Raw genomic sequence first — 12350 nt, forward strand, 5'->3', positions numbered from 1 at the left:
TGACCTCTTCTCGAAATCAGCTGTTCAGAGCAGAGTAAGGACAGCAGTGGACGAAAGTAGCAGGTGTACGTCAGAAGGAAAATATGTCTTCTTTCTCGTCAGTGCCCCTTTAGCTGGTCATGATATCTTATACTAACAACCTGTCCAAAAGGTCTGTGATTCATGTGTGGTGACCGAAAGTGGGATATTTTTATTTGTTTATATGTTGCTTAGCCCCCACGACCCTGAAAAGCATAAGCTGAAGTGAATGGATGGATGGATGGATAGATGTTGCTTAGCACTGATTAGTAGTTTTCTTTATTAGTGTGCTGGACATATACAGTCTATAGATCCTATACATGCTAAGTGCTAACTAAGCTAGCTAGAGTTTCCTCTCCAATCTGTTGTCCAAATATAGTCACCTTTGCTGCTAAAAAAAAACAAAATAGCACGGCGTAATGATCAATTGACTTCAAAAGGCCACACACTACTGAATGATGTCACATTGGCCTATGAATCATCTATTTTACATGTTGTCCAGAGGCTGTGTAGCAGATTTATAATAGCAGGGTAAGAATAATTACACAGCTTCAACATGATCCTAACATGATCCTAAGATATGATATATGATAAACACTCTGTGGATTTTAGGCTCCTGAAAACTCCAAATGGAATTTTTTAGTTAGCACACTGAAAGCTATATGCACAGCAGCAGGCTGCAGGTTGGTGTTTGTTTGTGACATAATTAGTGACCAGAGGAAGGAGTGGTCCATCTGCGCTGTAAAGGGGAAGTTAGTTGTGTAGTTCATGCAGCAGTCATACAACCAATGAAAGTTGATACACGAGTATGTCTACACTAGTGTAAGGACGTAGTTAGCTGTTTGTAAAGATTCAAACAACTCAAACCTTTAAGTCCAAAGAAGAGTTAATCATGATCACACCATAATCGTGGAAAGGAGCAGGGTTCAGTAGTTTCTGCTGGTAAGTATACCCGCTCTGGTTGTTTTTTTAATGCTGGCCTTGTATGTCTGCTTGTCTGTGTTGAATGAGTGCTGCATCTTGTGGTTTAAGGGAGGGTGTTATGACACTTTGTACAGCAGCTTTAAAAAAGGCAGGCCAGGAAGTGAACTGGGCTGAAGTGGAGCTCTGCAAGGCTCAAACCACACTGATGACACAGAGACAGACGAAGGAGCTACACAGCTGACGCGGCAATCCATGGGTAAGTTTCATGAAATATTTCAACAGTTTATCCAAAATGTGTGCAGTATGGGATGTTTTGGCTATTCAAGGTATATGCTAAGGGAAGGCTGCGAGGCTATCAGATCTCTTGAATCAGAATGAGATAGCATCCCACATGCAAGTGCTCAGATAGCTTTCACTAGTTTGTGAGTTCTTATATGTGTTTGTAATTTGGTTTTGAAGGATTCAATCACCGAACCAGAGAGAAAAGATCTATACACATAAAGCATGCAGTGAACTGTGAGGCTTCACATGAGGCTTACAGAGAATTTCTACCTTGGCATGTCTTTTAAATTGTTGGACAATTTTCTGTTGCTCAGATTAACAATTTAATGACTAATGACTGAAATTTTTGTTTCAAGGTTGGTCTCAGTGCCGATAGCCTCCATATAACCCAGACAATCCTGGTACTATACACTTACACAGAGAGAGGAGATATTTTTGACCACCATATTTGACCAGCGGCAGAAAAAATCATATTAGTCAATCCTTCCAAACACCTGACACCACTTCATAAGCAGGAATTCATCACTGATAACCTATAGCAGTGGAATAACTAAGTCTGACTTTGACAAGGTCACAGGAATTTAGGCCTTACTAGGTACTATTTTTAGGTTTGTATTCAGCCGCTGTTTCCTTTCTGTTTCACCTGTGCTTTGGTTAGGGCTAGGCACCAAAGTCCCACCCCACGTTAAGGTCCTGATGTCATAGTGTGTTGGTAGTCCAAAGGAAGTACCACAGACAGATGGACGTAGCTACTGTGACATAACCCATTGAGGTCTGAGGTCCAGTTTTTGACAGCTTCCATTGTGGCTATCTTGGTGTTTTGCCGGTGATATGACCAGTGAGGGGCGGATCAGAAGTTGAAATTGCATGCTCATTGGCTAACAGCTTGTCAATCATTAGTCATTAGACAGCATACTCTGAATATTCCTTCTTTTGTAAAAGTTATCATTTATAAAATAAACAGTATATTTTACTTGTTATGTAGGTAGATACTTTCATCTCCCCTCCTGTATTTTCTAAGGGCTCACTGTATTTTCTTTGGTGCAACCCTCCTTTTTATCCAGCCTTGGAAGTAGCGCTAGGAGTACACTGCCTTTTGACCCCTTGAAACTGTGTTTGCCTCTTGTGTGGCACTTCTTGTGCCTTAAACTGTGGATCTTTGGTGTGTTAGGCAAATGTGTTAACTACTACAACTGAGGCTAAAAACGGAAAGTGCTTCCAGAGGTCAAACCTAAGGGTCGATTTTGCATTGACTTCTATAGGGACAAAGTCTTTTTGCAACCACGCGTGTGGCTGCAAAAGCTGGTGATTAAAAAGAATGGCACTTCCACAATGGCTTCATTTCAAAGCTACATTAATCTTTTATACTGTCTGTCGATGCTGTTAAGAGCTTTGTTGTTGTCTGCTGTCACTAGGTGCCAGTATCAAAAATATATGGAACAGCTGTTTTTTATGGGCTACACATGTTCATATTTGGGCTAAGGTTTGTCTTTTAGCAAAGCCTCTGACACAAAGAAGTTAAAATATTCAAAGAAATTCTTATAGTGAAGTGAAACTGAGTGTTCAAAAAAGCCGAAATTCCACTGTATCTACTGTTTGTGATTCATTTTTAGCTCATCCAGCCATAGACATTATGAGCTCAGTCCCTGGCAATGCGTCTGTTGTCTGTCCATCCACAAGGTTGCAAAATGTAACCAGTGTTTCCTCCTAAAACATTGGTCAGAAATTAATTAAACTTAAGTCCTTTTCCATTGGTACCTACTCAGCTTTGTTCAACGCGACAGGAGGCGGTACAACTCCCCTCGACTTGTTTTCTGTTACAGTTGAGGGCCACCTAATGCGCATGAGGTCGTTACAGCAATGCGGCCTAGCGTCTCATGACGTAATTAGTATGCAGCATGAATGGCACAACAAAGGTGGACGGCGAGGTAACGATTATACCTTCTTCTTGGTCTGTGGCTTATTGCCAGACTCAGGGATCACTGACTTGTTTTTTGTTGCCATTTCCCTCATTGCTGCGTTTCAAAAATGGTGATTTTGATTTTCGGGAAGGAGATGCACTGATGACTCATCAAGTGATGCCACTGACCAGCCAATCATGGCATGCAGTCTGTTGATGCCTTGGATCGCTTGGATCCCTGGCAGAGTAGGCACTAAAAAAGTACTTGGTACCAGATACTATGACCTAACAGAAAACCACAGAGATGATGAGCCGATCCGAATAGGTACTAATGGAAAATGGGATTTACACTCGGTGATAACCTAATAAGGCTTCACCCAACTTCCATTCAAGGTCAAGATCACGTTTGTTGCTTAGCCTATCTTTGATGGGGGAGTTTTTTTGTTTTTTTTTGTATTTCTTCCTCTAAATGTCAAACTCTACTGTTGTTCCCTTTCCTCTTCAAGATAACTTTTCAATGAGTCAGTGTTTTAACCCTAACCCTAACTGCTGCTTGGTCTTTTTGGCTCTATGTATCTCTGAATAGAGCTACATAAATAAACATCAACGCAACACCAGAAATTCAAGGTAAATGCATGCATGTATTCTCACTATACTTAAATTTAGTCTATAGGTCAAAATTGTGAAGGTGGTGAGTTTCTATACACATACAAGCATGCAGCAAAGTGTGAGGCTTCACATCTTGCAGAGAATTTCTACCGTGGTATGTCTTTTAAATTGTACAATTTTCTGTTGCCCAAATTAACAATTCACTGACTAATGACTGAAGTTTTTGTTTCAAGGTTGGTTTCATATGTCTGTAGGTCATAATTGTGAAGGTGGGATGTCTCTATTTATCCCATAAACAAGGCCACTTTTGGAGCTTAGATCAGTTACAAAGTATCTGGTTCTTTGACAACAGTTGAAGATCTGAAATTTTCAAGGCAGAAGTTACATTAAAAAAAATAATTATGAATTATATTTTGTGTATTGTGTTGTTTAACTTGGAGCAGTCATAGTTAACAATTAGAGGAACAAGATATTTTAAGATTTGTGCCTCAGACTGTTGACTACGCTGTTCTAATAGCCCCCAAGAGCCATGATTCTTATAGTATTTAGAGATCAAAAGTCCAGAAATACTTGTAGTATAAAGACTTTTTAATGTATTCATACCAACTGTATGAAAGATAGCTAGTTAGCTCAACAACTGCTTTATATTTTTCATTTATAGGTGCTATGATAAAGACATTCCTTTCTGTAGCCTTGCCAAAGACATAATTTCTTATTAACACAAGCAACATAGAGGCTCGATTAGTTCCATAGTTCCACAGAGGCACATTGATACACTTTCTGTAATAATTGAACTCGTGTGGCTCTGAACAGTGCTAAATCTTGAATGACATACAGTTCAATAACAGCCCTGAAACACTTCCTTTTTTGGTGCTAACATACTATATTGTATTGTCATATTGCTCATGATTACGTCTCGGCATTTAGCCTCAAAAATCACTAACCTAGCAGCTAACTTTAGCCTCCAGTAGAGTATTTTAACATGCTGCCATGCATTTCATTTCATTTATTTATTTATTTCACACTTGGTACAACAGATCAAACAAACCAACTACACTTTCTATCAATAAAGCACTACAACCATATGTGAAAAGGAGCAGGAAGAAGAAAATATTCTTATTACATGCATGCACTGCATGTAAAAGCAATCCATCTTCTTCGGTCCGAACAGACTGTTTCCGTGCTTTCCACCAAAACCTGTTCAAACTGATAATAAATACAAATGTTGGTGAAGTTTTACTTGTTCTAACTTAAAATACAGGAACATGCACGTAGCCGTGTGAAGTAATTTGACACAGACTCTTGATTTAACTTTGTGCAGCCTTTATGCAGCCTGTACCAAAAATAAAAACACTACGTGCTAATGTGTAGCATCTGCTTACACAAATTACAGTAAGACAGAAGTGCTTTAGCCCAGAATCATATTATTAATATTCTGTAGCCATTTCCCTTACAGAACAGAAAACATCCTCATAAGCGTTTCTGCAATGACTCATATTTCCCAGTCCTACTGAGATGTAACTAAAGCTGCATGTTTGATCCATCATTTACTCTCCTGTTAATATTAAGTCAGTTTACTGTTTACTCCCATGTCTGTTTGAAGCCATGCTAACTGTGCGGGTGGTAGTGCCACAGTGGGGTTAAAGCAAAGCGTGGTTCAGTTTTTAAGTCTTTTCTGAGTTTTTATAGAATAGTCTGGGTTAGAAAATGTTATAAAATGTCTTTACGCTTTGAATGACAGTGTTTAAAGTGCTGCTTTATGTGGAGTCATGTAAAACCACAGTCTAGCCATATGTGACTTAAAATAATAGAATATTTTCTTAAGATTCTTTCTAACAAGAATGTTTCTATCGATTAATTTGTTTATTGCTACAGTTAATCTGCTGCATAACCTTCAAAAAGGATCAGATTTTTGTCCATCTTTTTTGCTCTTCAGGGCTGTTTCTGCAGCAGTGGTATTCTGGCACTGAACATACATATTTCATCATAGGTTTTGCAGACCAAGTCAGTCAGTCTGTCACCTTTAGCTCCTCCTTCTGTGTTTAACTGGATCTACTGGGTCATAAACTGTAGTTACAAGATATGAATGAGAGGGAGTTTGAGCTTTAGCAGCAGAGCTTTGTAAATGTGTGATATCTGTGATAAAGGGTAATGCACTATGGTACACGTAGTTTAACCACCGCTGTTGTCTCTATAGTCAAACTCAAGAGACAGTGCAGTACGTTTACAGTCAGAAGATGTTTTTCATTATATGTCCATCATTATCTACAATGCAACACTACATCCATTTTCCACTGAGTTTTTTAACATGACATAGTTCAGTCTATTTCTCTTAAAAAAAATGTATTTATTCTTTTTTTCACAGGGGTTGGCGCATTAGCGTGGCTAATATAATTGTTGAATGTAAATATATGTATATTTTAAACATTATAGACTTTGATTTTATTGTAATTTTCCAATTATTATTCGGTGTATTGGAATTTAGCACAGTGACCCATGACTTACAGCTCTAGGATCCCTGAGTCACACTTAAGGCCCCAAAGTGATGATGGAAATAGCTCAAGTTCCAGAAATCTTGAAAACCATATTTGTAAACCATAGATCATGTTGGAATATCTGTCATAGATGAGGAAACATACAGTGGGGCAAAAAAGTATTTAGTCAGCCACCGATTGTGCAAGTTCCCCCACCTAAAATGATGACAGAGGTCAGTAATTTGCACCAGAGGTACACTTCAACTGTGAGAGACAGAATGTGAAAAAAAAAATCCATGAATCCACATGGTAGGATTTGTAAAGAATTTATTGGTAAATCAGGGTGGAAAATAAGTATTTGGTCAATAACAAAAATACAACTCAATACTTTGTAACATAACCTTTGTTGGCAATAACAGAGGTCAAACGTTTACTATAGGTCTTTACCAGGTTTGCACACACAGTAGCTGGTATTTTGGCCCATTCCTCCATGCAGATCTTCTCGAGAGCAGTGATGTTTTGGGGCTGTCGCCGAGCAACACGGACTTTCAACTCCCGCCACAGATTTTCTATGGGGTTGAGGTCTGGAGACTGGCTAGGCCACTCCAGGACTTTCAAATGCCTCTTACGGAGCCACTCCTTTGTTGCCCGGGCGGTGTGTTTTGGATCATTGTCATGTTGGAAGACCCAGCCTCGTTTCATCTTCAAAGTTCTCACTGATGGAAGGAGGTTTTGGCTCAAAATCTCACGATACATGGCCCCATTCATTCTGTCCTTAACACGGATCAGTCGTCCTGTTCCCTTGGCAGAAAAACAGCCCCATAGCATGATGTTTCCACCCCCATGCTTCACAGTAGGTATGGTGTTCTTGGGATGCAACTCAGTATTCTTCTTCCTCCAAACACGACGAGTTGAGTTTATACCAAAAAGTTCTACTTTGGTTTCATCTGACCACATGACATTCTCCCAATCCTCTGCTGTATCATCCATGTGCTCTCTGGCAAACTTCAGACGGGCCTGGACATGCACTGGCTTCAGCAGCGGAACACGTCTGGCACTGCGGGATTTGATTCCCTGCCGTTGTAGTGTGTTACTGATGGTGACCTTTGTTACTTTGGTCCCAGCTCTCTGCAGCTCATTCACCAGGTCCCCCCGTGTGGTTCTGGGATCTTTGCTCACCGTTCTCATGATCATTTTGACCCCACGGGATGAGATCTTGCGTGGAGCCCCAGATGGAGGGAGATTATCAGTGGTCTTGTATGTCTTCCATTTTCTGATGATTGCTCCCACAGTTGATTCTTTCACACCAAGCTGCTTGCCTATTGTAGATTCACTCTTCCCAGTCTGGTGCAGGTCTACAATACTTTTCCTGGTGTCCTTCGAAAGCTCTTTGGTCTTGGCCATGACGGAGTTTGGAGTCTGACTGTTTGAGGCTGTGGACAGGTGTCTTTTATACAGATGATGAGTTCAAACAGGTGCCATTCATACAGGTAACGAGTGGGGGACAGAAAAGCTTCTTACAGAAGACGTTACAGGTCTGTGAGAGCCAGAGATTTTCCTTGTTTGAGGTGACCAAATACTTATTTTCCACCCTGATTTACGAATAAATTCTTTACAAATCCTACCATGTGGATTCATGGATTTTTTTTTCACATTCTGTCTCTCACAGTTGAAGTGTACCTCTGGTGCAAATTACTGACCTCTGTCATCATTTTAAGTGGGGGAACTTGCACAATCGGTGGCTGACCAAATACTTTTTTGCCCCACTGTATATGTATGGTAAACACCAATAGAGACATTGAAAAAAAATGATAGCGTGGCCACACTTGTCCAGTTGCGAAACCACTTGGTCGCTTGACAGTTAACATATTATTTAAGAATATAACAGATATTTTTTCTTTTAGCTTTCCCTTTACAGTTAAATTTACACAGCACAGTAAATGGGCTTACATATCCTTTCCATATATACTAGATAAGGCAGAATAAGGTTAGGAATAGGTAACTGGCTAACCAGGTTAGCAGAGGATTCCTTTTTTGTAGTTTTGGCTGAGAAGTGTCGTGCAGCGCCAGCATGACAAGAACTGGTTCTAATCACCTTTCTGAACCACTGGTGACATCATCAGTACTTTACACTGGTATCAAGTATAGGTCACTAGTCATTGTCTGACTCAGATACAGTAAAAGCAGCAGCCATCCTCAAGTTTCATTGGTTGTTTTCCTTTGTGAGTTTTGCTTTGACCCATTTCAGTTGTGTTTTTTGCTGTCAAGCAAAGCCCTCGTGGTTTCAGACTCAGTGCAACAGGGACCAGCAGTCCCCACTTGCACGAATATAAAATGTCACCACATGCCTTTCACAGTGAGCAACAGTACTGCTACAGCCTTGCAAGTCATTCTGTTTGGCTCATACCGTACAGTGAGTTTGGTCAGCTGTTACATGCTGCTGCAGGTTGTGTGGTTAACCTGCATGCTTGGTACATCAGTGAAGGTCTGAAACTAATGCAGCAAAAAAATCCTGTCACTTTTTCAATCTTCATTTTTATTTATTGCTCGTATTCTAGTTAAACCAGTATCTTCCTATAAAGGTGTGCATAGGGCTTTTAAAGGCACTGGTCATAAATTGCTTATAGCAAATTTAATGCCTAAATTTAATGCTTAGCTAACTTCCTGGAAAAGGGAAACAACTGGCAGGTCAGCGCTCGATATTTTGACTTGACTTTTATTTAAATAAAGTGGAAGAACTGGTGATGAGGCATTTTGAGCATGCTGGTATGCACCACATCAGAGTATTTCTTCTGAATGTTCTTCCTCAGATGCTTTGGGGCACTACATCAGTAGTCCGTGTTTCACAGTGTTCCCCCTTTTAGGGTAAAAAACAAATCCCCTGGCATGCAGCCTTCTAACTGTGGCCTCTTTAACTGAAAACTCCTGAAATCTGCACCCTTAATGTATAAAACGTTGGTGTCAGTATAAAACATGAATTGTGGTCTGTGGCAAAATCACAGCACGGTCAGCATAAGTGGTATGAAAAGAACTTTTAGGAAGAGATCTGAAAATAGCAGCTGCACTTAACCAGAGGTACAAACATATTAGGAAGGAACAGAATAAGGAACACTTACATCATACATCAGATCTTGCTGATCCTCTTTGAGTTGAAAATCTTTATTGATATACACTGTGTATTTTTTTGTCTAGACAAACATGGTAACAAGGTTGGAAACCAACATCAGCAGATATTCGATTTTCACTGCTTGAGATACATTGCCAGAAGAAAAAAAAAGGAACAATAACAAAAAATTTCAGATGTTATTTGTGATATTGACATGGAAATGTTAATATCACGTGATACAAGAGTGCTCAGCCATTGAAACCCAGACCATAAAGGTCCCAGTGCACAGTTTTTGTGCTGATTTTAATCTCAGGGAGGCTTAAAGCTCAAAGCAGTTACTGGGTCAGCAGAGCGTTGGTGACATTTACACATTTAAGAGGCCCTGCTCTGTAATTTTACATGGCCTGTCACTAATGTTTGTATAGGCCGACTGAATGGCTAGATGCTGGATTGCTGTGGCAATGAGACTGAAAACACCTGAATTCAAAGATTAAGAGGTTTGGTGTACATACTTTCATATTCAGTGTAATTCGTCCTTTTGTTTCAAGTTTAATATTTTGTTTTTCACTATAAAGCAACAGCACTGTCACTGCAATTTGTCCACTCTGTTCATTGAGGAGGAGAGCTATGCAGATTACACAAATACAAGGAAATACATGTTTTTACACCTGAAATGGCACTTTCAGCATTAAGTAGCACCTTAAGTGTCCATTTCACAGAAGGCCTTTTCTAACGTTACGTTCAAAGAAGTGGTGCAGACATCACACCTCAAAGCTGCCAACCAGCACACGACTGTACAGTACAGTCCCCTTGGTTAAACTTCAGCAGCAACATGAAAGCTGTTTTGTACCAAATATGTTCACACTTTAGATGATCTGGGTATACATAAACAATTTCTTGCTCATTTATACCCCCGCATGTACTAACAACTGTCTCTGGATTAGACTTACAGTGAAAAAGGAAGTTCTGAAGCATATATATATATATATATATATATATATATATATATATAAAATATAAAAACATGCAAATTGTTTTACTAGCTGTGATCCAACTTGTGTGAAAAGGAGTGGTTTTTTTTGTTTTTTTTCTGTCAGCAGATGGCCTCATCATCTGTGTGCATAAACAGTTGATCATCTGAGACTTCAGACTAACTGATATGATGACCGCATAACCTTAGCCGCCCCTTTTTGGGGTGGGAACTTGACAATAGTACAGACATTACACAAGGAGTGGCATTATTTTTAGCTTCCTCTTTTTAGGGTGTATGACAGCTTTGATAGCAAACCTATTTCAGTGTCTGGTAGAGGAATAGATTAAGATCATATTTTATAGCATCCTCATAAAAAAAGACAAAAATTCCCCAACATAGTGTGACCTCTTCTTTAACTCGTTGATTTACAGTCTTGCTCTGGGGCTTCTCACTTTGACATCGTGCTAACAAGCTGCTTGCTACGTGTTCGATTTGCAACTGATGCAGCTGCTATGATGGGCAGATATGGCCATGATACATGTAAGGAGCATCCTAACCTAATCACAAAGTGCAACCTGATACATTCACTTGCAGGACACTTTATTAGGTATACCAAAGTAGTACAGGGTTGGAGTTCCCTTTGCTGGAAGCGTTCCTCAGAAAGTTTGATCCATACTGACATGATAGCGTCAGACTGTTACGGCCGGGACCGTTTCAGACGAGTGACAGGACTCAAACGCAAGACGCCGAACAGCTCGTAAATATATTTTAAGAATAATGTTTAATGTGCACACAAAATATTCATAAACAAAAGGTGAGCGTAGACGTTAACTAAATAATGATCTGGTCCGGGTCCGGGGATTGGACTGGAAAGCAAGTCACAAAAGGTCCAGGGAAAGGTCGGGGTCACTGTAACAGAATGCAAATGTTCAAAACATAGATAAGGAGGCATATGAATATGTTGTTTGGCTCAAAATCCTCCTTCGTACTGTGTACTTGCCAACGGAGGTCGGAGATAACATAGAGGGGGAGTAATCCGGGTGTGTAAATCCAAAAACTCCTGGCGTGGAGGCAGAGAGGCAGGTAGGTAGTTTTGGTGGTAGCCTGAGGGACTGCCAGAAGGTCCAGCATCCAAGTAGAAGCTCTTCGCCAGAGGTTTAACAGTTAGGTGTAGCTGAAAAAGGGAGGCGCACAAAAAACAAACATACAGTGAAGCAAAAGTGATTCACAAAAAAACACGTAAGGAAATTATGGTGGTGGCCTGCACTGACTGATGTTTAGCAGAGAATCTGGCGAAGAGAGATTGAGAACGCTGGCCTTATGAGTCCCCCGGCTAATTACCCACAGATGTCAACGATCAGCAAAAACACTGAGGCCCCTCCCAGGGGTGGAGACGCCGGCTCGGAGGGAGACACACTGGCACACACCCGGACCATGACAGTACCCCCCCCTCAAGGGACGCCACCCGGCGGCCGACCAGCACCCGCCCCACGACGTGACCTAAGAAAATCAGAAACCATCACAGAGTCAAGCATCAAAGAACGAGGAACCCAAGAACGCTCCTCCGGCCCATAACCCTCCCAGTCCACCAAAAACTGCAGCCCCCTACCCCGCCGCCGCACATCCAGAATGCGCCGGACAGAAAACGCAGGATGCCCGTCAATGAGCCGGGCGGGAGGCGGGGGCACCGGAGGCGGGCACAGATGACTAGACACCACCGGCTTCACCTGAGAAACGTGAAAGACCGGGTGAACCCTCAAGGCAGCAGGCAAACGGAGCTTGACAGCCGAAGGGCTGAGGACCCTGTCCACAGAATAGGGGCCGATGTAACGAGGAGACAACTTGCGGGAGGATGCCCTGAGAGGGATGTCTTTCGCAGCGAGCCACACCTTCTGTCCAGGTGAGTAAACAGGCGCAGGAGACCGGCGACGGTCGGCACAGCTACGTTGGCGAGCCACAGCTCGCAACAGCGCCTCCCGCGTACGAGACCAGACCCGACGGCAGCGCTGTAGATGATGCTGGACCGAGGGGACAGCAAGATCAGCCTCCTCCACCGGAAACAGG

General features: G+C 41.4%; 1 protein-coding gene across 1 annotated transcript in view; it reads left to right on the top strand.

Moving 5' to 3' along the window:
* Positions 1–892: 892 nt before the first annotated feature.
* sh3bp2 (SH3-domain binding protein 2) overlaps positions 893–12350 on the top strand; it is a 37666-nt gene continuing 26208 nt past the window's right edge. The window contains exons 1-2 of the mRNA XM_080862466.1: positions 893–960; positions 1077–1198. The gene's annotated coding sequence lies outside the window, so the exon portion shown is untranslated. The remainder of the gene's footprint in view (positions 961–1076; positions 1199–12350) is intronic.

The sequence above is a fragment of the Rhamphochromis sp. 'chilingali' genome, assembly GCF_963969265.1.
Source record: "Rhamphochromis sp. 'chilingali' genome assembly, chromosome: 2".
Taxonomy (NCBI): domain Eukaryota; kingdom Metazoa; phylum Chordata; class Actinopteri; order Cichliformes; family Cichlidae; genus Rhamphochromis; species Rhamphochromis sp. 'chilingali'.